The sequence below is a fragment of the Mobula birostris genome, chromosome 17 (assembly GCF_030028105.1).
Source record: "Mobula birostris isolate sMobBir1 chromosome 17, sMobBir1.hap1, whole genome shotgun sequence".
In the NCBI taxonomy this organism is placed as follows: domain Eukaryota; kingdom Metazoa; phylum Chordata; class Chondrichthyes; order Myliobatiformes; family Myliobatidae; genus Mobula; species Mobula birostris.
The window spans coordinates 45,154,873-45,179,988 of record NC_092386.1 but is presented as its reverse complement, the minus strand read 5'-3'; the positions used below and the strand labels follow the sequence as shown (position 1 = coordinate 45,179,988).

The following is a 25,116-nucleotide window of genomic DNA, read 5'->3' as shown; positions in this document are numbered from 1 at the left end:
CTCCCTGTCTTCTGCATCAGAATCAGGATGCTGTGAAATTGGTTGTCTTTGTGGAGGCAGTACAATGCAAGACATAACAATAGAGGGGAAAAAAATAGCCTCAGCTCTGTGATCTACATCTCACTTTTCTGCACGTTCATCCATTTCACAAACACTTTAGCCAATTCTACTGGTATCTTTTCCTTTGGCTATCAAATGTAGTGTGAACCAATAACATTCCTCAACATTTCCAGAAATTTTTAAGGCAGCAATACTTACATTTTTTGCCTGCAATGTTAATTGAACCACCATTAATACCATACTGAAGAGTTCAAACCAGTTTCTCCATAAGAAGACATTCAAGCATACAAAGGTAACCTACAAAGGCAGCAGTACCTGAATCACAACAATTAGATATGTTTTCTCCTACAACTTACTTACTCATCTAAAAACTTGGTAGAATTTAATTGAATTTAATTTAATTGACTGTGGGTTCAGAGAAGTTATGTTTTACAATGTACAATAAAAAAAACCTGATTTCTCAGTTTCCAGAGCTGGAGAACCGAAAATCAGGAATAACCAATATAGACCTAAATATCTCCAAAATAAAGATTTTTTTTTTGTCATCAGCTAATTAATATAAACAACAGAAGAGAGAGGAAACAAAAACAAACTTGAAAATTCTAATGGTAACACCCAGTTCAGATTAAACAAAACAATGTGATTGAAAGTTATAAAACATGTAATTATGGGAATAGTGGAAGAACAGTGACCAGTCTGTAAACATGAGGAAATCTGCAGATGCTGGAAATTCAAGCAACACACACAAAAAATGCTGCCTGGCCTGCTGCGTTCACCAGTATTTTTTGTGTGTGTTACCAGTCTGTAAATCTAATTTTGTAATTATCACTTTGCAAAACAATACCCAGAGTAACTTTTACTCAGATACCTAGAAAGTAACGTGATGAATTCTGTAGTATTTAATAGCTATGAATATTTCAGTAGTTCTGTGATTAACCCAAAGGAAATTAAGCATTTGGTTATTCATTGTGTATGCTTTAAAGAATATGCAGCAATAGCAATGTATTCGCATTAAAGTATTGAAGTCACAAATTGCTAGCTATTAGATGCAGGGCAATAAGTGAGAGCTCTTTATTCTGACTATTGTACAATGAGAAATGTGCCCGATTTGTTAATTTACAAAAGAAAAACCTTGTAATAAATTATTGTTGCACGAACTACCAACTGGTTTAATTACTGTTTAAAGGAATCTTTGAAACATCCAGCTGCCAACCACAAAATTCTAATCACCATTAAGCTTTTAAGGGACAGGTGTACTGTTTTAGTAAGTTACTGGCAAGAATAACTTTTAATTCTGAATAAATTATGATAAACATATACAAAACTTTATTACAGAGGAAAAATTAGTTTTCCTGGTTCTGCAGATTTGCCCAGTTAGGCAAAGAGACAAGGTGGTGGCAGGTTCTATTCCTGGTTTGTTCATATAATCTACTGGAATTGCTTGAGCAATATAAACATCCAGAGCCCAGTTAAATGAAGGAAGAGAAAAACTGGATAGGGTTCTCACTCCTATTGTTAATCGGGAGCTCTCAATGAAAGAAAAGTATTGAATTAGCATTTGGCTATAATGTCCCCTCAAAACAAAGAGCATTGTCAAGTTGAGCACTTCAAAACTGTTTACTGAAGCAATGCACTTACAATAAAAATACATCAAGGACTCAATAAAGATAGCAGGAAGAACAGGTGATTATTTATTGAGATACAGCACGGAATAGGCCTTCTAGCCCTTTGAGCACGCCGCCCTGCAACACCTGATTTAATCTAGCCTAGTCACAGGACAATTTACAATTAACCTACTGACTGGTACATCTCCGAACTGTGAGAGGAGACAGAAGCACCTAGAGAAAGCCCATGCCGCCACGGGGAGAACATACAAACTGCTTACAGGCAGTGGCAGGAATTGAACCCAGGTCACCTGTACAGTAAAGTGTCGTGCTAACCACTACACTACTGCACTGCCCATTGAAGAACTCAAACTATATTTAAGCAACTATATTAATTTACAAGAGAAACTGACAGACAGTTATCATGGAATCACATAATATACATACATCATTCATTCTGGAAATTCGCTGGCAACGTCATGGTCAGTAATTCAGATTGTAAAACTGAACACGGCAATTTTAGGTACAAGTACCTGGAAAACTGCTGCTAAGAAAATTAATATAAAAACTTTCAAGCAAGAGAACCTGCCACGTATACATATAACTCAGTGGGTTAATTGGGACACATCGTGACCCAATTATGGCTTTTCAAAAGAAACTGGTTGACAGCAGTAATGGAGGACTAGCACTCTAGGAGATGTGTATGTGCTTTTCTATTCCCAAATACAGAATTCTACCACAGTTATTCAAAGAATAGATTTCAAATTCAGAATATTCAAAAGGGAATTATATGTATCACCGATTTTACAACATGCTAAAGGTAAAATGTTTGCATAGGCTATGAGAATGGTGGAAAATGCCTAATTCTTAGCTGGCAGCACAACTGTCAAATATCTTGAGCTGAAGGCAATATTAATGTAGTGCTGAGAACAGATCATCCACCCAGCAGGTCACAGCTGCTGCATAGTTCAAGGCGGTAGGGAGAAAAGAGAAACACTTAAAAAAGACAAATTAAAATGCAACATAATATTTTTTTTAATTACTTATGGAATGCAAGTATAAGCTAACACACAAAGGGTATTAGGTTCCATACTCAGAAAACATAAAGATGCTAACCATGAAAAACTAATTTTCTCTACTATTTATGCCATGCACATGGAATTAAAATATATTTATCATGACTTAATGTTCACACTGAAGTCAGAGAAACAGCTGTGATATGACATGTTGTTAAGAACATTCATGCTTAACACTTTTTTCTTCCACAATGATTCATTATAACAGAATTATAAACATTTGCAATTCAGATGCTGGCCTTTCATTCCATGAAGTTTGTAATGGCCAAAAAGGGCCATTCAATGTAATCTTACTTTCCAGCTCAGTCTACAGCAATAGAAATGCTTCTAACAGCCTTTAAAACAGTAGCTCAAGATCGCTACCCTTCTCTGAGTGAAAACTATTTCATCTTCTCTCTTATCTGGTATGGCCTGGTGTGGTATTGAAACACTAATGCCCTTGAAAGGAAAGTCCTACAAAAGGCAGTGGATATTACCCAGTCCATCAAGGGTAAAGCCCTCCCAACCATCGAACACATCTACAGGAAAGTAAAATCCATCATCAGGGTTCCACACCACTCAGAACATGCACGCTTCACACTGCTGCCATCAGGAAGAAGATACAAGAGGCTCAGGAACAGTTCAGAAACAGTTATTACATCTCAATCACCAGGCTCTTGTACCAAAGAGAATAACTTCACTTGCCCATCATTGAAATGTTCCGATGACCAACGGACTCACTTTCAAGGCCTCTTCATCTCATGTTCTCAATCTTTATTGCTTAATAATTTATATATTTATTGTTTCTTCATTAGTTATTTGTACAGTTTGCCATGTTCTCCACCCTGGTGGAACACCATAGTTGGGTGGTCTTACACTGAGTCTGGTTTGATTATTATTCTATAGATTTATTGAGTATCCCCACAAGAAAATGAATCTTAGGGTGACATATATGTACTTTGATAATATTTACTTTGAACTTTTTCCTCATGACAATTACTTTTTCTGTTCCTTTGGTAGTAAACCCTTTGTTAAGGAAAATATGTCCATTGTACACACAGTTTTATATGTAACAATTACACCCATCTTTTAGAATAAAGGAAGCAAAAGGGAAGAAAAATCTCTTGGCTGAAGTTTTCCATGCCCGACAACAAACTCAAGCCTTCCTGTGATGAACTGTACATAACACTGAGCAAGGATTTGTCAGGACATTTCGACAGTCGGAGCATTAGTTCACTACTACTATAACCTATCCCTTTAGTGATTAAGTATGCCCAACCAAAAGTTCCATGTGCCCTCCATCATGAAGCGTCTGGACTTCAAAATTTCTGTTCCTCTGCGCTTCAGTATCCTAGAAGTTGTGTAATTCCTTTAAAATTACCTCAGTTCTCCATTTCACATTCCATTTTTCTAACACTTGAGAAGTCCATTTATATCTTAGCTGCAGCCCACAGTTTTCTTGTTCCCTGCAATATTTTTACTTCTATTCTCTTCATACTTCAGATTAAATCATCCTCATGCACTAAAAAAGGCAGAAAACCAAGGCCTGCAGAAGCACAATGGTAACAGCCTTCCAGGCACTCGTTGACCTTTTCTGCCCAAAGTCAATTTTGGATTCACTGGGTTTTTACTCTACCTTTAAAAAAAAAGGATCAGACCAATTGGCATCAAAATTGTTGGGATTAATGGGTTCTATTTCAACTGTAGAAAAGAAGGTTAAACAACCAACAACTTAATTCTAGTGCACAGACAGCAAGCCCAAAAATACAGAAGACCTAAGACAGAAGGTTTTCATAAGCTTCTATTCTTCTGGAATTACCTCTTGTTTAACACACATGCCCCCCACCACCAGCAACCCATCTATTTGACCCCAGCCCAATCACAGGATAATTTAGAATCACCAATTAACTTATTAACTGGACAGTGGGAGGAAACCGGAACACAAAGGAAACCCACGTGGTCATGGGGGAAAGTACAAGGTCCTTACAGGCGGCACAGGAATTAAACTCTGAACTCCAATGCCCTGAGCTTCCAGTGTCACACTAACCAATGGTGCCCAAACCACACATGCTCTCAGTGAACATCAAACTCTGAGCCTCCGCAGTTTCCCACCACGTACTGCCATATAAGCACTGCGTGCTAACCAATTACGTCACCCTTTATATCTGTATGAAATGCAATCGATTCCATATAATCAATTTCATATAGGTATCTCTGTAATATAAAACTTCTTGCAAGCACTACAAAACATACTGACAAAGCTGACCATTTAATCTCCAATACAAACCTTGAATCAAATAACTGAATCTATTTTTGAAATTCAAAACTTACCAAACAAGTGCTAGATTCTGTGCTTCTGAATTGGATGGCCATTTTACTCTCCTAATCTGTATATTTAACACAGAAATTTCCACAACAGAATATCCTATCACCAATGAATAATCTATTTAGAAATAAAATATAAAATTGCTGGTATATACACACACGTATATACAGTGGATTCCTGTTAATTGGGACACAGCCGGATCAGTACATTTTGGCCCAATTAAACAGCTGCCACAAATAGCTGAAGTTTCATGGAAATAGCTAAAAAGGTATAAAAAAGATGAACTTAACTGAGTAACAAATTATGCATTTAAATGAAATACAGAACAAATTAAAACATTACCAATACCACTACAATACTATAAAAATGTGTATTAGTTCCAATAGTTGTTGATGCAGGAATTCATCCACTGTATGCTGCCGTGTTCTTTTGATTAACAAAATCAGTGCCGACACCTTCATTGTAACATTCAAGATGATTGTCAATAACTTCAAATACTTTGTAGTTCCTAACTTGTTGGAGTTGTGAAATCCCTTCACTTTCACTCCAGGCTGTTTTTGGCATCTTCAAGCCTGGGTACTTGAAACTACAGTGAGCAAAACAGTTTTGAATTGTCTTACTGCTCACTTCTTGTCAACTATCAGTGACAAAAGTCACTGCTTTTTGAACACAAACCCACACAAATGACACTCTTTAAAAACTGTTTGCTCTAAGCATGGCATAGTGTCAAACTGCCACACAAGTGCACATGACCAACAATAGTTAGAAACTGTTTGGCAGCAGTCTCCTGTCCCAATTAGGTGACGTAGTGTCCCAAATAAATGAAAAGAATCTGGGCTATTTTCTCGATTAGTTTTTGTTCTTCAAGAGCTGTCCCAAATAAACGGCTGCCTCGATTAACTGGAATCCACTGTATATGCTTCATTCTCAAATTTTGTTTGGATTTGACCTTCTTGAACTACTATTAACAACATGCATACATGCATTTAAAAGTAACTACTTTTTACTTTATGTATTTATGTATTTCCTTTCTCCTTTGAGCTTTTGTTTTTAAATGCACGCACTACTTCAGTTTAACACAGTACTTTGCCTTCACTTAATTGTTTCAAAGCTGCTCAATCTCTGAATTATCTAAAGCTGCTTATCAGATTCAGATTCATTTATTCATCACAGGTATAGTGAAATGCACCATTTGTGTTAACAACCAGGAGGATGTGCTGGGGCAGCCTGCATGCATTATATGGAGAACTCTCCTACTTCTGCTCAAAGTAGTGCAGTTGCATCCGTTACAGTTACCTGAAATGAGCAGATGTATCAATACCACGTGCTTTTCTGGGGTTTTGTCCCAAACTTTTATTGCTACCCAGGTTTTGTTAAAAAAGAGTGATGCAATAACTCTTCAAAATAATAGAAAGCTATTGCTGTGGAAAACACGATGCTTCTTGGTAAAATGAGACCAGATCTGGAAAGGTGCAAGGAAGGATCCTTTTACTGAAGACACATTGTGGAGATTCTACTAGAATGGCTGGTTCTCCACAAGGCTCTTGTTACAAGGTGTTGAAAGAAGTGATTATTGTTTTTATATTGGTATCCGTAGTTTAATGTAGAGAAAACTACATGAATGAATAAGCTTAACACTTTCTAAAGCATAAAATTATTGAGAAAATATCCTAATTAACCGAAAGTTCTCCTTCAACAAGACATTCTAATTTGTAAGATTTTCTCCTACTGAAATTAATATTCATAATAATATAACCTGTTCCACTAAGTGCATGTACTCATTAACCACACAGAATTTTGATATGGTACCAGTTGCTGGGAGTACAAAAACAATGAACCAAATTACCCCGCAACAACTTATTCTCAAAAAAGAACCGTGCACCAAAGGTTCATTTATTATCAAAGTATATATCCATATACAACTCTGAAATTTGTATGCAATACATAAGGTACTAAAGGAACTCAGCAGGTCAGGCAGTCTCTGTAGAGGGAAGAGGATAGTCAATGTTTCAGGGTAAGATTCTTCATCCTGAAATGTTGACTGTCCGTTTCTCTCCATAGATCCACCTGACCTGCCGATTTTCTCCAAAATCTCGTGTTGCTCCAGGTTCCAGCAGTGTCTTGTCTCCCCAAGAACTCTGCAGCAACAGAATTCTCCTGGTTACCTTGGGTTATGAACAAAACCAATGTTGAAAAAAACTTGACTGAGCTCAATTTTAAATGACAATCTTCTTATTTTGTAGCTTTGTCCTTGTTTCTGACCCAGCCAGTAATGATAACTTTGTGGCTCTCCCACTCATGAACAACCTTAAACTTAAAACGGAACCACAGAATTACAACTGGGGCATTGTGCTACAAGCTCCTTAATCTGTTTGAAGAGGATAGTCATTTATGCACAAGGCTGAAGATGAAAGGAAATACTAAACTGGACACAACAAAGAGGCAGATAAGCTCAATATAATGACGAAAGATACAAATTCCAGCGTTCAATGTCATAATTATAAAAGAACATGTTACTTCAACTAGCTTTCACAAATTTACAAAGTCAACAGAAAATACTGATGGTACACTTTTAAACCTAAGCATTGGGAACCACTGTTACAAAACATTTGAAACTGTTATAAAACATGCAACTACAAATACATTAACAAGAACTTGTTCGTTAAGTAACATTTAAAATACCAAAACATCACAAAATATTTCACAGGAATGTAATCAAATGAAAATTGGCATTGAGCCAATCAAAGCAGTTTAGCAGGTGACCAAACTCTTGCAACCAAAACTATATATTATAAAAGATGCCAGACATTTGGCAGGAAATTTTATTAAACGTGTGGTTACCAAAAGTTGAGTGAAGGAAAGAGATTACATACAAGTCAAGGAACTTAACCAGTGCACAAGACCTGATCTAATTAACATGAGTAATTTCAGCAATTATGCCACATGCTCAAATACTTCCTTGAGCTCATCCAAAGAGAAATCAAAATAAATTCTGTGCTGCTCTAACCAGAGCAGCAAAGTTATTTTAAAAAGACCCACTGTTTATATATTAGCATTGATATAATAGATTTATTATGTGACCAAAGACACTTACAAAGTTTGTATTCTGACGGGCTGCATCAAAGCCTGGTATGGAGCCTCCAACACACAGGAGGCTACAGAGGGTTATAGACTCAACCAGCTCCATCACAGACACACTCCTCCACAACATCTGGAGACAACTTCAAGAGGCAATGCCTCAAGAAAGCAGCATCCATCATTAACGATTCTCACCATCCCAGTCATGCCATCAGCCTGAAGACTCACACTTAGTGTTTAGGAACAGCTTCCGTCATCATATTTCTGAATGGTCCATGAAAACTATCTGATTCCTCTTGCAGCAGTTTTGTCAATTATAGATTTTCATGGTTCTGCACTGCACTGCTGCTACAAAACAACAAACTTCACAACATATTAGTCAGTGATGATAAACCTGAATTTAAGCAATGGCTAAACACAATGAATAATGAGAAAGTTTTAAAAGAATATATATATTGCAATGTTACTTGCCTCCCAAATAAGTGGCTGCCTGATTAACCGATGGCCCAATTAACCAGAGTTAATTGGGGGGGCGGGGGAGAGGAAAGAGACAGAGAGAATGTGTATTTTTAATATATTTATAAGGAACTGATACAGTTTTATAATATTGTAGTGCTATTGGTACTGTTCTAATTTGTTCCACATTTTATTTAAATACATAATTTGTTGCTCTGTTTATCTTTTCTATATACCTTTTTAACTACTTCCATGAAATCGGCTAATTGAGGTAGCCATTTATTTGAGCCAAAATGTACTGGTCCGATGTGTGCGATTGAAATGGGATCCACTGTGTACATATCATCAACAAGCGAAGGGTACTTTAGAAGAAAAGAGAACAAAGTGTCAAAATTCTCCACAAGTGCATTTAATAGTGTCTGCTTTTGATTTGCTCTAGTCCTTTTAATCTGGATGATCCTTTACAAATTGGTGCAAGTACAAACTGAAAATCTTGCAGCAGATGCAAGCAAGATACTGATACCTAAAAGATCTATAGATTAGACGTGAAGTAAACAGTGTAATGACCGAGATAATAGCACTAATTAAATGTGGACAAAATCAATATTAAATCAAGTGTGACAAATAGAAAACAAGAAGATTAGACCAAAAAGGGGAAGAAACAAGGTAAAATTTCACAGCAAAGTTGCTGGTGAACGCAGCAGGCCAGGCAGCATATCTAGGAAGAGGTACAGTCGACGTTTCAGGCCGAGACCCTTCGTCAGGACTAACTGAAGGAAGGGTTAGTAAGAGATTTGAAAGTGGGAGGGGGAGAGGGAGGGGGAGGGGGAACCCAGAGGATGGGCAAGGGGTATAGTCAGAGGGACAGAGGGAGAAAAAGGAGAGTGAGAGAAAGAATATGTGTATAAAAATAAATAATGGATGGGGTACGAGGGGGAGGTGGGGCATTAGCAGAAGTTAGAGAAGTCGATGTTCATGCCATCAGGTTGGAGGCTACCCAGACGGAATATAAGGTGTTGTTCCTCCAACCTGAGTGTGGCTTCATCTTTACAGTAGAGGAGGCCATGGATAGACATGTCAGAATGGGAATGGGATGTGGAATTAAAATGTGCGGCCACCGGGAGATCCTGCTTTCTCTGGCGAACAGAGCGTAGGTGTTCAGCAAAGCGGTCTCCCAGTCTGTGTCAGGTCTCGCCAATATATAGAAGGCCACATCGGGAGCACCGGACGCAGTATATCATCCCAGCCGACTCACAGGTGAAGTGTCGCCTCACCTGGAAGGACTGTCTGGGGCCCTGAATGGTGCTAAGGGAGGAAGTGTAAGGGCATGTGTAGCACTTGTTCCGCTTACAAGGATAAGTGCCAGGAGAGAGATCAGGTGGGGAGGGATAGGGGGGGACAAATGGACAAGGGCGTCGCGTAGGGAGCGATCCCTGCGGAAAGCAGAGGGGGTGAGAGGGAAAAATGTGCTTAGTGGTGGGATCCCGTTGGAGGTGGCGGAAGTTATGGAGAATAATATGTTGGACCCAGAGGCTGGTGGGATGATAAGTGAGGACCAGGGGAACCCTATTCCTAGTGGGGTGGCGGGAGGATGGACTGAGAGCAGATATACGTGAAATGGGGGAGATGCGTTTGAGAGCAGAGTTGATAGTGGAGGAAGGGAAGCCCCTTTCTTTAAAAAAGGAGGACATCTCCCTCGTCCTGGAAAAGAGTACAGTTGATGTTTCGGGCCAAGACCCTTCATCAGGACTGGAGTAAAAAGGGTCTCCGCCTGAAACTCTTTTCCATAGATGCTGCCTGGCCTGCTGAGTTCCTCCAGCATTTTGTGTGTGTTGCTTGGATTTCCAGCTGCTGCAGATTTTTTTCCTGTTTGTTAATCATAGCAAGATATGCATAGGCCAAATGCGATGTACGCTTGGTGTTAATACAATTTTCCTTCTCATTTTATTTATCCTTATTTTTGACACGTGAATTTTGTTTGACTCAGCCCACCTGGCTGCATTGTTCACAATCTTTTCCATGGTGGTTTGCCCCATATCTGATCAAAAATCAAGGCTATAGAGACGCACTGCTAACACTCGTTCTCTGAGCAAGCCTCATAAGGAACTCAAGACCCCTTAGATCTTGCTGAGAGAACAGTTACTAACACAATTCCACGCATTTTATTTCTTGTTTAGCTTGGAAACCAGGTGCTTAAAATTACTGGCCAAGTCAAAACACGCTGAGAAGCACAAACGTATACAGCACAATATGAAAGATAATTACCATCCTCCATACTATTGCCCCTCACACTGGAAAGCTGGTCTGACGATATCAAGTAGCGGATTCACAGAAAATAATACTAACTGGATTGTTTCCAGTCACAATTTTTCCTCAGCCAAGAAAGTAGCAAGCCAATTATTGAAGCTCTTGTCCAAGCTACTACAGATATGCGTTCAATAATAAAGTCTGAAGAATGATGGAGTTCAAAGTATCCTTCAGCTGGGTGACACAATGGAAAATCAATATCTAAAATACCGAATCAGTCTAGGATGTAAAATATTTCCTCCCAAGATAAAAGTTTATAATTTTGGAAAAGGATATGGTATTTATATTTCCTGTGCTGTGTGGATCATTGTAGACTCCCCCGATGTTTACAACTTATGGCACTACTCAACCTCAACAATGAATTTAAATTCAGCAAATAACTAATGGCAAATTGCTAATGACATTAGGATTGGGAAGACTATTATCTTCTCAAATTTCAGAAAATTTAGTAAAGAACACTAATTTTCCTTTATCTGAAAGGTCTCCACGCTTCATGATTTCACATAATTGCATCAAAATTCATTGTGTTAATTGACAAATTTATTTTAAAGGAACAAACTTCAGTCTTATGTCCAATGCTCAGCCTGCAGAAAATATGTACTTACATTTTACAAAACACTAATAGCAGTATGGAAAGTAGCTGTGTACATACATCTACTGATGCTTCTGGACACATCTTCAGTGATGTTCCTGGAATCATCGTGTGTTTCGGGTCTTTCAACATCATACAACCTCCTCCAGGTGACCCAGCCGGGGCTGATCAGACCCCAGCTTGTGTCCAGATGGCTAGCTACTTATGACTCCATGGCTCCCCTCTTTTGAGCCACAGCCATGTTGAGGCCCTCTCTGCCGCATCGGTGGTACTGCGGATGGCTCTCCTCTTCCTCTCTCCCTCGATGCCCAAAATGCTGAAGGCTCTAGCTAAGGAACAGGCTGCGAATCCCCTACAACCAACCTCCACTGGGAGACACCTTGATCTCCATCCAGCCTGCTGACAGTTGCTGACCAGTCCTGCGTACTTGGAGAGCTTCCTTTCAAAGGCCTCTTCCAAGCTATCTTCCCATGGGACTGTCAGCTCCAGCAGCACCAGTTGCTTAGTAGACTCAGACACTAGGACAATGTCTGGTCGCAGGGTGGTGGCTGCGATATGGTTGGGGAACTTCAGCTGCCCTTCGAGGTCCACCAACAGCTGCCAGTCCCTTGCAGAGGTCAGAATACCTGCAGATGTTCTTTTGGCAGGTATTGGCTGCTCCCCAGCTCTGAAAAAGGCAATGGTCTGCTTGGAGGGTTGGGACCGCTTCGCCCACTCAACTCCTGCGCTGACGGCTTCAGCGATGGTCTTCAGGACCTGATCATGCCTTCACCTGTACTGTCCGAACTAGGTTTGAAAGAAAGGGGGATTTTGGAACAAAAATACAATCCACAAATCTTGATAGCATTGCATCCACACATTCACTAAAACAGTTCTGACTTAGAGCCTAGATATTTCACTACTAGTATCAAGAGAGATTCCAGCCCTACACACTGTAGCTCAAATTCTGCCAAACAGCAATAATATTTTTTAAAAAAGTAAAACATCACCCATGACCATCAATAAAAAGTCATCAGCCTGAAATGTAATTGTTTCTCCATAAATGTTGCCAAATCTGCTGCAATTTTAAGCAATTTTTGTTTTAATTCCTGATTTTACATTGATGCAGACTAACTCCTAAGCAGTAACACATCTCAAAATATTTGCATTAACTAATTACTCAAATTTGACTTGCCTTGATTTTGTCAACTGAACTGATTCATGAATTATCCCCTTGTGCTGTTTAGCAGAACAAACTTTAGACACTTTCTCAACAATCTTCTAAGCACTCATTCCCATATAAAAGTAATACTGAAAGCCTTGCAGTGTCCTGTGTAGGAAAAAACGTGGTTTTTAAATACGTGGGAAAGCTTAAAAATTCATTTTCCCCAAGAGTTACGAGTGACTGCACTGTGGAAAGTAAAATAACCTGCTTGTAATTTGGCACAAAAACGTCAACTTGCTGCTTTGATCCAATTCCAATTTGCAATTTTGCAACATTAATTCTTTCAATCCATTGATCAAATGCTTGAAAAAGCATTCTCCGTTTAAAGCTTCCTTTCATAACATAGTTACTGTCATTTGTAGCCATGCAGAGCTTTTAAAAAGACAAATTAAATCAAGATGTTACAGATCTGAGCTGGGTAATAAAAAACAAAGCAATTTATTAAAATACATGGAGACCAAACAAGAATTCCACTGGTGATTGCTGAACTATTATGTTTTTAGATCTTAATAATTTGAGAAATCTATTTTGAGAATCTAAATGATAAATTTCTTACAAAGTGAAAGAAGCAACTGCCATTGTAATAAGCTCTTCACAATATATTTATGGGGCTAGTAATAGAAAGAAAAGAAAACAGACAAGCTGGTAAAATGAACAGATATATAGCACGTTACTTAATGGTGAGAAATGTGAAGTTTTACATTTTGGTGGGTAAAAGCTGAAGGGCAATTTTGAAAGGTGCATAAGAGCAGAGAGAACGGGCATTGTTATATCCATTGTTAAGTAATCAAACAGGTTGAAAAGGCACTTGAAAACACACACATACATTCGTAAACCATAGAAACCATAGAAACTACAGCACAGAAACAGGCCTTTTGGCCCTTCTTGGCTGTGCCGAACCATTTTCTGCCTAGTCCCACTAACCTGCACACGGACCATATCCCTCCATACACCTCCCATCCATGTATCTGTCTAATTTATTCTTAAATGTTAAAAAAGAACCCGCATTTACCACCTCGTCTGGCAGCTCATTCCATACTCCCACCACTCTCTGTGTGAAGAAGCCCCCTCTAATGTTCCCTTTAAACTTCTCCCCCCTCACCCTTAACCCATGTCCTCTGGTTTTTTTCTCCCCTTGCCTCAGTGGGAAAAAGCCTGCTTGCACTCGCTCTATCAATACCCATCATAATTTTATATACCTCTATCAAATCTCCCCTCATTCTTCTAGGCTCCAGGGAATAAAGTCCTAACCTATTCAACCTTTCTCTGTAACTGAGTTTCTCAAGTCCCAGCAACATCCTTGTAAACCTTCTCTGCACTCTTTCAACCTTATTTATATCCTTCCTGTAATCTGGTGACCAAAACTGAACACAATACTCCAGATTCGGCCTCACCAATACCTTATACAACCTCATCATAACATTCCAGCTCTTATACTCAATACTTTGATTAGTACAGGCCAATGTACCAAAAGCTCTCTTTACGACCCTATTCTCCTGTGACTTTTAGGGAATTTTGTATCTGTATTCCCAGATCTCTCTGTTCCACTGCACTCCTCAGTGCCTTACCATTAACCCTGTATGTTCTACCTTGGTTTGTCCTTCCAACATACAATACCTCACACTTGTCTGTATTAAACTCCATCTGCCATTTTTCAGCCCATTTTTCCAGCTGGTCCAAGTTTCTCTGCAGGCTCTGAAAACCTTCCTCACTGTCTACTACACCTCCAATCTTTGTATCATCAGCAAATTTGCTGATCCAATTTACCACATTATCATCCAGATCATTGATATAGATGACAAGTAACAATGGACCCAGCACTGATCCCTGCGGCACACCACTAGTCACAGGCCTTCACTCGGAGAAGCAATTCTCTACTACCACTCTTTGGCTTCTTCCATCAAGCCAATGTCTAATCCAATTTACCACCTCTCCATGTATACCTAGCAACTGAATTTTCCTAACTAACCTCCCATGCGGGACCTTGTCAAAGGCCTTACTGAAGTCCATGTAGACAATATCCACTGCCTTCCCTTCATCCACTTTCCTGGTAACCTCCTCGAAAAACTCCAATAGATTGGTCAAACATGACCTACCACGCACAAAGCCATGTTGACTCTCCCTAATAAGTCCCTGTCTATCCAAATGCTTGTAGATTCTGTCTCTTAGTACTCCCTCCAATAACTTATCTACTACTGACGTTAAACTTACTGGCCTATAATTTCCCGGATTACTTTTCGATCCTTTTTTAAACAACGGAACAACATGAGCCACTCTCCAATCCTCCGGCACCTCACCTGTAGACAGCGACATTTTAAATATTTCTGCCAGGGCCCTGCAATTTCAACACTAGTCTCCTTCAAGGTCCGAGGGAACACCCTGTCAGGTCCCGAGGATTTATCCACTTTAATTTTCCTCAAGACAGCAAGGACCTCCTCCTTTTCGATCTGTACAGTTTCCATGATCTCACTACTTGTTTCCCTTAATTCCATAGACTTCATGCCAATTTCCTTAGTAAATACAGACGCAAAAAACCTATTTAAGATCTCCCCCATTTCCTTTGGTTCCGCACATAGCCGACCACTCTGATCTTCAAGAGGACCAATTTTATTCCATACAATCCTTTTGCTCTTAATATACCTGTAAAAGCTCTTTGGATTATCCTTCACTTTGACTGCCAAGGCAACCTCATGTCTTCTTTTAGCCCTCCTGATTTCTTTCTTAAGTATTTTCTTGCACTTCTTATACTCTTCAAGCACCTTATTTACTCCCTGCTTCCTATACATGTCATACAACTCCCTCTTCTTCTTTATCAGAGTTGCAATATCCCTTGAGAACCAAGGTTCCTTATTCGTATTCACTTTGCCCTTAATCCTGACAGGAACATACAAATTCTGTACTCTCAAAATTTCTCCTTTGAAGGCTTCCCACCTTCCGATCACATCTTTACCAGAGAACAACCTATCCCAATGCACGCTTTTTAGATCCTTTCTCATTTCTTCAAATTTGGCCTTCTTCCAGTTAAGAACCTCAACCCTAGGACCAGATCTATCCTTGTCCATGATCAAGTTGAAACTAATGGTGTTATGATCACTGGAACCAAAGTGCTCCCCTACACAGACTTCTGCCACTTGTCCTAACTCATTTCCTAACAGGAGATCCAATATTGCATCCTGAGCTTTAGAAATAGAGGCAAGAGTAAAGTAGCAAACGAGTCATGACAACCTTCATTAAACACTGGTTTGGCCATAATAGGATACTAGTTCTATATGGGGGTGCTCCAGTTTAGGAAAGCTCTGAAGTCTTCAGAAAGGGTGCATACCAAAAAAAAATCAAGAAGAAAATTTCACCAATATGTGGATTGAAAAAGCTGGGGTTATCTTCTTTAGAATCAAGGAGGTTATGAGGGAACAAATTGGAGGTATTAAAGAGCGGACTAGACAGAAGGTAAAAAGAACTACTCACTTCTGGCACTATGTTTAGGAACCAGGGGACAGAGAATAAAGGTGAATGACAAAACAATAAAACTTTTATTCAGTGACTGGTTATGGGGCTAGAATGCACTGTCAAAAATAGCAGACTCAATCAGGGCATCCAAGAGAGAACTGGATAAGTATTGAGTGGAAAGCATTTATAGTCACCGGGGAGAGACTGGAAGAACGAGAATATTTGGATTGGTCTTAAATAGAGCTGGCATAGACTTGACAAGCCAAATGACCCCCTCCTGTGCTATATTATCCTGTGATTCTATGAAAATCAAGCACAGAGAGGACATTTTACAATTTTTCTATTGTTTACACTATAATTTTACATTTTTTTACAATTTTTCTACTGTAATTATTGTAATAATGCAACTGTAATAATTTTACTGCTTTAAGGTTATATATTACTTTAAGGTTTCTCTACTGGAATTGTTCAAGAGTAAAAAATGAGCTGCAAAATGCCTTATATGAAGTAGCTTTTAAAAATTTGAAAAGTTAAAATAATTCATAATGTTAATTACAGTGATATTCAGACATCCAACCAATCTATCAAACTACTCCCCAGCCACAGGCTCAGAACCTATTCCATTAACTTTTCTTACCTTTCTTTGCCATTGTTAAGTACAAGCATTCCAGTTTTTATACATAACCTAATTTCAGGAGCTATCTATCACAGTTAACACCACCAACCTTGGACTAATTTGTTGCTGTTCTTCTGCTTGCACTGCCTATCATTTTTGTACAGTCTATAAACTGCCATATTTATACTGACTTTCTGATCTACATCACCAAGGAGAAATGAAGTGTTTCATTTGCTCAGAAAAGGGAAATCCAGTAGGTTATCAGCTGCAGGTCGCTGATTTGTTTCCTTTTTTCTGACTATGGAGTTCACATTTCTAACTTATTATTGTTTCCTAGATGTTCACTACTTCCTCCACAATGACGACCAAAAGCTTACAAATCCCTACTCAACCCCCTCCCAATGTTGTAAAATAATAATTAACCCTCAAGGTTTATTTAAAAGCTTCAAAGTGACCTAAAATTCCACCTCCTTTATTTCAACAATGACAAGTACATAAATTTTCCTTAACAAGACTTCAAGGCATGGTAATTAAAAATAGTTACTATTTTATACCAGTTGGAAACATCAAGTCATGAGCATTTTTAAATACGCCCATGTTTCACTCACAGCTGGACTTTTCTATAGGACTCTTCCCTTTCCGCACCCACCACACCCAAACCCGCCCCCACACCCTTCTAAACACACTTTCAAATTGCTTCTACATGAAACCACATTCACTCTAGAGAGTATTTCCTAATTTCTCTTTTCAGGAGTTGCTATGATCTTTTTATTTCATTCTTTTACATTTAACTTATTTATATGTATATCATGGGTTTATATTTATTTAACATATCCTGGCTGATTTTATGTATGATCACAGAAATCAGGAAGGGAACTGGATTAGCATCTAAGTTATCTTAGTGAGATCCTGTATCGACATGTAAATCTATGACAGTGTTCAAGTCAGTCATCCTTCGTGCTTATTACTGAACAGAATTTAAATTAAAAGAAAACATAGACTATATTAATTATTATGCCTCGTGACAAGCTGTCAACTGTTCTTTCGTATTACATTTCTAATGGAAAAGGCAATTCTAAGTTATCAATGGAACTGGTAAAAAAAAAATGTATTTCAGAGTTTGGTAAACTTTACCTAATAAGAGGTTCAAGGGAGCTTATATTTGATAAACATGAAAATGATAATATTTATTTTTCTATTATATTAGGCCATTGATAATCTTTTACCCTTGTATTTCAGTAATGAGCATATCTGTTTTGGTTAAAAATCCAAAAATGATTTGAGTTACAAATAAGGTTAACATTTCACCCCTAACTTTTTATCCTTAATAAACAAAGCCTTCTGCACCTCAAAATTCTACAATCTCTCGCCATAATATGAATCATTTATTTTTCCTATTAAAATAGACAATTTTACACTTTAATCACCATTTGCCAGATTTTTGCCCATTCATCACCCCTTTACATCCCTCAGTAACCTCTGTCTTCTTCACAACTTTACTTGCTTGCATTTTGTGCATCAGATTTTGCAACCATCCCTTTATTGCCTTCATTCAAGTCATGACACAATTGCTTGTAGTACATTGAAGGTAGATACATATTATTTCCTGCATCTGCAGAATCTCGAGTTTATGGGTCAAAATCTCATCATGGGTTAACTACTTCTGATCTCTGTACCTTCCTCCACTTCCACAACCCCTCAAGGTTCTGCAGTCTCCTACTTTCTTGATCATTTATTATTACTTCTTCTGTGGCAGTCATTCCTGCAGATACCTGGACCTGATATGTGGAGTTCCCCAGCTCTACCTCGCCTTCTTCAACACTGTCTACCATATTTCGTTAATACTGTTTGAAGTGCTTGAGGTAGATACAAATGTATCATTTAAGATGTGTTTAGACAGGTAAATGGATGGGTAGGATTTGAAAGGATATGGGCCAAACGCAGGGAAGTGGGAGTAGCTGGGTGAGCACCGTGGTCAGCATAGTGCCTGTATCCATGCTGTATTGCTCTATAATTCTACCATTCATTCATCTCTTTTCTTGTTCGTCATTACAAATTCTGCAAGCTTACTTACTGGACGACCATCTATCATTTCTTTAACTCCCACTGCTTTATTTTAGTGACTTGCTTTATCTCATTCTTTTTCCTCCATCCTAATTTTTTTATCATTTTGTTATTCTTTTTTATATATTCTGTCAAATTTCCAGATCAACCACCCTCTCTGCATAACTATATGCTTCTTCTCTTTATAACTATCTTCAACATTTCAGCTAACCCTAAATTATACTACTTTCTCTCTCTCTTGTTGGAAAGAATCTATTCTGGGCATTCTGAAAAGTTCCTGTAGATGTCTGTAACTGCTTTAAGACTGAGCAATCCCATCACCTCATCTGCTACTTCACATTAGCTAGCTCTGCTTTCATCCACTCTCAGTTCACGAGCTCAAATTGAATATAAAATTCATTCACTGCTTTCTTGGGATGCCTTCACACTAATTAATCCTGTTGGACAATACCATATCTCGCATAGCTTATTCTCTGGTTGCTCCAAAACATGCTCGAAACAAAGTTATCTTGTTGAAACACTTATGAAAACCTCTGTTAGGATACATTTGCTTATCAAAATTTTCAAGTTTATAAAGTTAAAATACCCTGAGATTATTGCCATAGCTTTCTAACAATCTCCTTTAGTTCTTCCTTTAAATTCTGTCCTACCACCTGATTGCTCTGAGGATACCAATACACTGCTCCAACAAGTGCTTTTTCTCCCCCCTTTATTATTTATCATTTCTTTCCAAACAGTTTCTGTATCTTGGTTTCCTAAATTTAGGTCATTTCTCACTATTGCTTTAAGGACACCAATAATTAACTTCTGTGGAAAGGTCCAACTTATTTATGGGATGATGTTCATATTGACAACAAATACAAGGAATAGGAAGGGATAAGTGTTGATGATTAAGAGCACATTTACTTCTGAAATAGAAAAAGAATATACATAAGTAGGTGCTAAAGAAATGCAATAGGTTAGGTTTGGCTCTACCACTAACTAGATTTTTATTGGACATAACAAGTGCTTATCTATGTTTCAATTCTGTTAATATTTTAATTCACTGATAATGAGTGAAAGAGGAGATGAATGTTACGTCGGTCCTGAATATGTATAAGCTGTACCAGTGAGTCAAAAGCCTTTTGACTAGTTTTGAATTTGGCAATTTTGAGTTTTCAGTATTTTATTTTATTTAATTGACTGACAATGGATACACACTACTTTGTCCTTAACTGCATGATTATGCAGAATATCTACATAAAAGGGGTTCATTATTAAGGGCATCTGTGGTTTGTTTTGTTATTTATCTGTTGTATCTGCTTGGTGCAAAAATAGTTGGATATTAGATTGAATATGAGCAAAGGGCTCAAAATTACAGGTTTTGATAGTACAAGTAAGGGGAAGATCTTTTTACTGACATAAGATTAGTAATGAGACAAAACAGATTTCTGGTAATTAACAAAACAAATGGAGATGTGGAGAAATTGTTTTATACAGGGAGCTGTTTATGAACTGAAATACATGTTCCCAACCTCTAGAATTTCCTCTCAAAACCCCATCTTCCTATGCAACTCCTGAACTTCTAATTTATATATTTGTTTAGTTAAGAGCATAAGCACTAACGTGACTACATTATTCTCACTGGAACCCTGTGACTTATGCCACTGGTCAATAATTGTTGATAAAAAAGATGAAACAAAAATATAGAAATATACAAATATACAAATATGATGATCATTACAGAGACTTGGCTAGAAGCCGAGGTAGATCAGGATCTTAATGTTGAACAGTAAATAACATTTAAGAACAGTTGGAAGCTACAAAAAGGAGGAATAGTGAATTGTGCAACTAGTGAAACTACTACATAATATGATCTGAATCATACTGATCAAGGTGAGACCATATTTCTGTTGCCATGGCAAATGTTCTACTCAAACTGAGGAGGATGCTCATGGAGAGGGCCTGTACAGAGTTTAGAAAAGCAGCAACAATAGTCACATAGATAGTTCCATAAAAATAGAACATTCAGAATGATGCATTATGAATTATAAATAACAGAGCAGACTAAAACCAGATTTCTCTAATATCCAACTGTGCAGTACTAATGCATTCTTTGTCACATAGTCCTCACGATCACTAAGTGCTATGTTGTATGACGTGGGCAATAATGGGCTTGTTGCCTATGGGGAAGAAACCGCCCCCCCCACCACCACCACCACCACGCTGTTTTTCTTATTCTTTTCTCTATCCATGACCATGTTTGTTCTTGGCAAACTTTTCCACAACGGTCATTAGCCATTGCCTTTTTCTGGGCAGTGTCTTTACAAGACAGGTGACCCCAGCCATTATCAATACTCTTCAGAGATTGCCTACCTGGTGTCAGTGGTTGCATAACCAGGACTTGTGATATGCACCAGCTGCTCATACAACCATCCATCATCTGCTCTCATGGGTTCATGTGACTCTGATTCGGGGGGGAGGGGGCACTAAGCCGGTGCACCAAGGGGGCACTACATCTTGCCCAAGGTTGAGCTTCAGGCTAGTGGAGGGAAGGAGCACCTTACAATTCCTTTGCTCCTTTGGTAGAGACACATCTCCACCCCACCACCTGATATCGCATAGTACTATAAGAAAATTAGATTAAAGGGTTGGTGTGGCTACAGAGATGAAATCTACACAAATAATGGAAAAAAAAGACAACTGGATTTAGCCCATTACTCAGATTCACTGCCTGCAGTCCCCACTGACACACACTTATTTCCTATGGATGAAGTTAATTGAATGAGGGGTATCTCCACATCTGACAGGCCTCCAGCAAGGCCTTGATTGTCATATCCTGAGACTAACCTTTAAAAACAAAAAAAAAGTATCAACCTGCACCTACTTTCTCTGCACAGTTCTCAGTCCCGTTTAAATCCACAGGGTCATCACTTCAATATCATGCACAGCTGGCATTAGACCAACAGCAGGATGCAAAATGTATCCAAGTCCTTTCCTCAGCACATCATTGATCTGCCACTGTACTCGATTGTGAATCCAGCAACAGAACAGACACAGTGGCACATGACCTCCATTTGCTTTTAAATCTCGTGCCACACAGAAATCCAAAGTGTGCCAAGTTGTGAAAAGCTCACAGCTAGCAGTCCCTGGCTATTTGTCAGGAAAACTTGGCCCAATATCATAAAAATAATTTCCTTTAACTTTAATGCCAAGCAATTGATCTTACAGGGATAAAACTTAGATAGATGTATTTATATAGCTTCATTTGGAATTTTGATAAGATTGGTGTGTGCTTTTGCAATTTATGAACTCGCATCAATTTAAAATCCAATTCTCATATTAATCAGATTCCATCTGGTAAAACCCAAACGGATGAAAAACACAGCTCTTACTTTCTTATGTGTTATTTAGTTTGTAGAAAACCATGCGAGTGAAAAGATGTTATAGTGTTTATGAAGGTTGTTTGCATTTGCTAACTATTAATCCATCATCCGAGAATGAGCAACAACTAAAAGCAATTCTGCATGTTAATGAGAATCTACAGTTTCAGAATATCACTGGGTGAATGGTTCAGATGTTCCACCAGGATAAACTTGCAAGCTTCTTCATGAGAGGAATCTAGTGTACTTGCAGGTTCTCACTAATAATCTCATTTGTGATAACAGTTTAATTTAGGAAAAATTACTTTGAGGAAAATAAAATCAGGAAGTAAAACCACAGGAAAGTAGTTCACATTATCCCAGAGGGTGGAATGAATATACCACAAAAGGAAGTTATAAAATGTTTTTACTCTGAATTAAACTGCTAACAGATCAAAGCTTCACTATTTTCATACTGGAATTATTCAAAACTCTAAAATAAATAAATGCAACTTGATATCTTAAAATATCAATAGAAATGCATTCACCTTAAAAACAATGGCTCCCAAAAATGCTATGTTATATTAAACACTTCTAATTTATGGGCTAGTATCTCAAAATGTTTGTTTAATAATACTTCTAAGGCCCATCTGCTTGTGACATTCGGGGACAATGTTATCAGTAAGTAAGATTCAGAAATTGAATTTAATCTCCATTGTTTCATTTCATCTTTAAGCCTGAATGGAATCTTCTGGTAATATCCTTCTTTCTTGTCATATATAAAAGCACAAGTCTCAACCTATAAATGTTGAATTATAAAACAGTCGTTAACTTAAATCAGGCCATTGTGGATTATTTCCACATAGCCTCCTGCTGGCTCCAACAAGCTCATCACACATCAATAATTCATTCTAAATAATGAAGCCTTGACTTGTTAAGACAGTCTTAAAATTGCTATGATGTGTACTTTCAAAGTAAGCTGTAAATCTTGACGCAACTTGTTTAAACTTGTAGGTTTTTTTTCCCCGAATGATAAGCTGTTTTTGCCCTGAAACATAATTCAAATACTTCTACAGATAGCACATATTAATCATTATGTACTTCAAATAAATAGAACGGGAATCCCTAGTATGTATGTGTAATAAATCTGAATATAGACTATTTTCTTCCGATGAGCAGACTTAATTCTATTCATTTCTCTGCAAACATTAGTCATAAGGTATATATTAACAAGCTGATACACAACTTTTAAAATGACCTGAACAATATATTTTTTTTCTTGTGTACAAAACAATTGCCAAGCATAAATTGAACTAATCTATATTAAACAAAAAGGTCTATTTAAAAACTTGGAGATAAATTAACACCAATATTTATATACTATGTTTCAAACTCAACCTCCTTCAAATCTGCTCACTTCTACAATATAATCCTGTATAACAGACAGAACACCAACATTCCCAAAATGTATAGACTTCATTTAAAGAGGTTAAACATCTAAAATATGATCTGTATTGCATTTTCAAAGATTAGCTTATTCTACCAACTATGTGAAGGAGCAGTGTTTGAACTTCAGATATTTATCATTTCTGACATTAGCTAATGCAAAGACACCAAGTGTCACACCTCCGCATTTGTTGACAATATAAAGGTAGGTGGGAAATTAAGCACTGGGGAATTATATAAAAGGGAGATAAATGAGTGATATAGCAAACAGAGTACAATTTGGAACAAACTTCAAGAGGTGTGGAATTTTAGTGCGAATTTCCTGGCAACAGAGGACATAAATAAGTACATTGCTGGTCCTCAGCCTGTGATGTTCCCCTCATTAAGATTAATGAACAGGTTATCTCGTACTCTAGAGCTGTGATTTCCCAATATGTCCTTCTTGCAATTAGCAGTTCTCACGGGGAGCACCAAATGCCAAGCGTCTCTTGTTTACATTTGTTCAATTTAGTACTACAGACACAAAACGGATCTGGGCTGTACCCTCCAAATATCCTCAGATTTTTTGCACTATCTTACTTTCCCTTTTCTATTTTCTATTTATGATTTATAATTTAAATTTTTAATATTTACTATTGATTTGTGCTCCAGGGAGCACGAAGCGCAGAATCAACTATTGCTGTGATTATTGTACGCTCTAGTATCAATTGTTTGGTGACAATAAAGTAAACCAATCACAAAACTGAATTGAAGTATGAACATCAAGATCTGTTTCCAGCAATTCAATTCCAACTAAGTATATACCAACAATATTAAAACTACTATGTGTCTGGCAAAGTCACTGTTCACAGTTTAAAGTTTACTCTTGTGGGAAAAGAGCAAAGTAAAATCACACAAGCTCAAAAGTTGACTTTTGGCACCTCAAGTTAAGGGAGTGTTCTGAAATACGGTACAGGGAGATCAATTCTGTTGTCAATAATATTAACTCTCTATCATAATATTGAGAATGACTACCAGTGATCCACATCTTCACAGTAGCTACCCCTAGTTCAATGGTTATAAGATTCACCAAATGTATTTAAATGCAAATGTTAATAAAATTATCCACAGTTTAAAATTACTTCTCAAGATAACAATTCACATGCCATATTTTAGATCTGTTTTGCATTAATAACAACTCAGTTGGCATTTAAGCTACCAACACTATTCTCAAACTGGAACAGTTAGACATTCATGTACAAATATTCAGTCATACGCAGATTGGACATATTTCCCAATTACTGAACACCAGCACAAGTTTTAAATTTGGTGGGGCTCATGCAATCATTTATTTCAGTTACTCAAGAATAAACCAGCTAGTATGCTCACACAAATGGCCTGACAGTATTTCCAAACATGGCCTAAACCAGATTAGCCCCATATTCGGTCAGCCATTACTATGCTTTAAAAACTCAAGAAAGTTGGCACATACTGGAAATCCAAAGCAACACACACACACACACACACACCATGCTGGAGAA

At 37.9% G+C, this 25,116-nt stretch overlaps 1 protein-coding gene across 5 annotated transcripts in view; it reads right to left on the bottom strand.

Annotated features, from left to right (window-relative positions):
• Nucleotides 1-25,116, bottom strand: part of aopep (aminopeptidase O (putative)) — a 214,497-nt gene that overhangs the window by 67,325 nt on the left and 122,056 nt on the right. Inside the window, exon 14 of one of the 5 annotated variants that reach the window (XR_011889537.1) lies at nucleotides 11,539-12,264. The exons of the other annotated variants lie outside the window; for them this stretch is intronic. The gene's annotated coding sequence lies outside the window, so the exon portion shown is untranslated. The remainder of the gene's footprint in view (nucleotides 1-11,538; nucleotides 12,265-25,116) is intronic. 5 annotated transcript variants of the gene reach the window in all.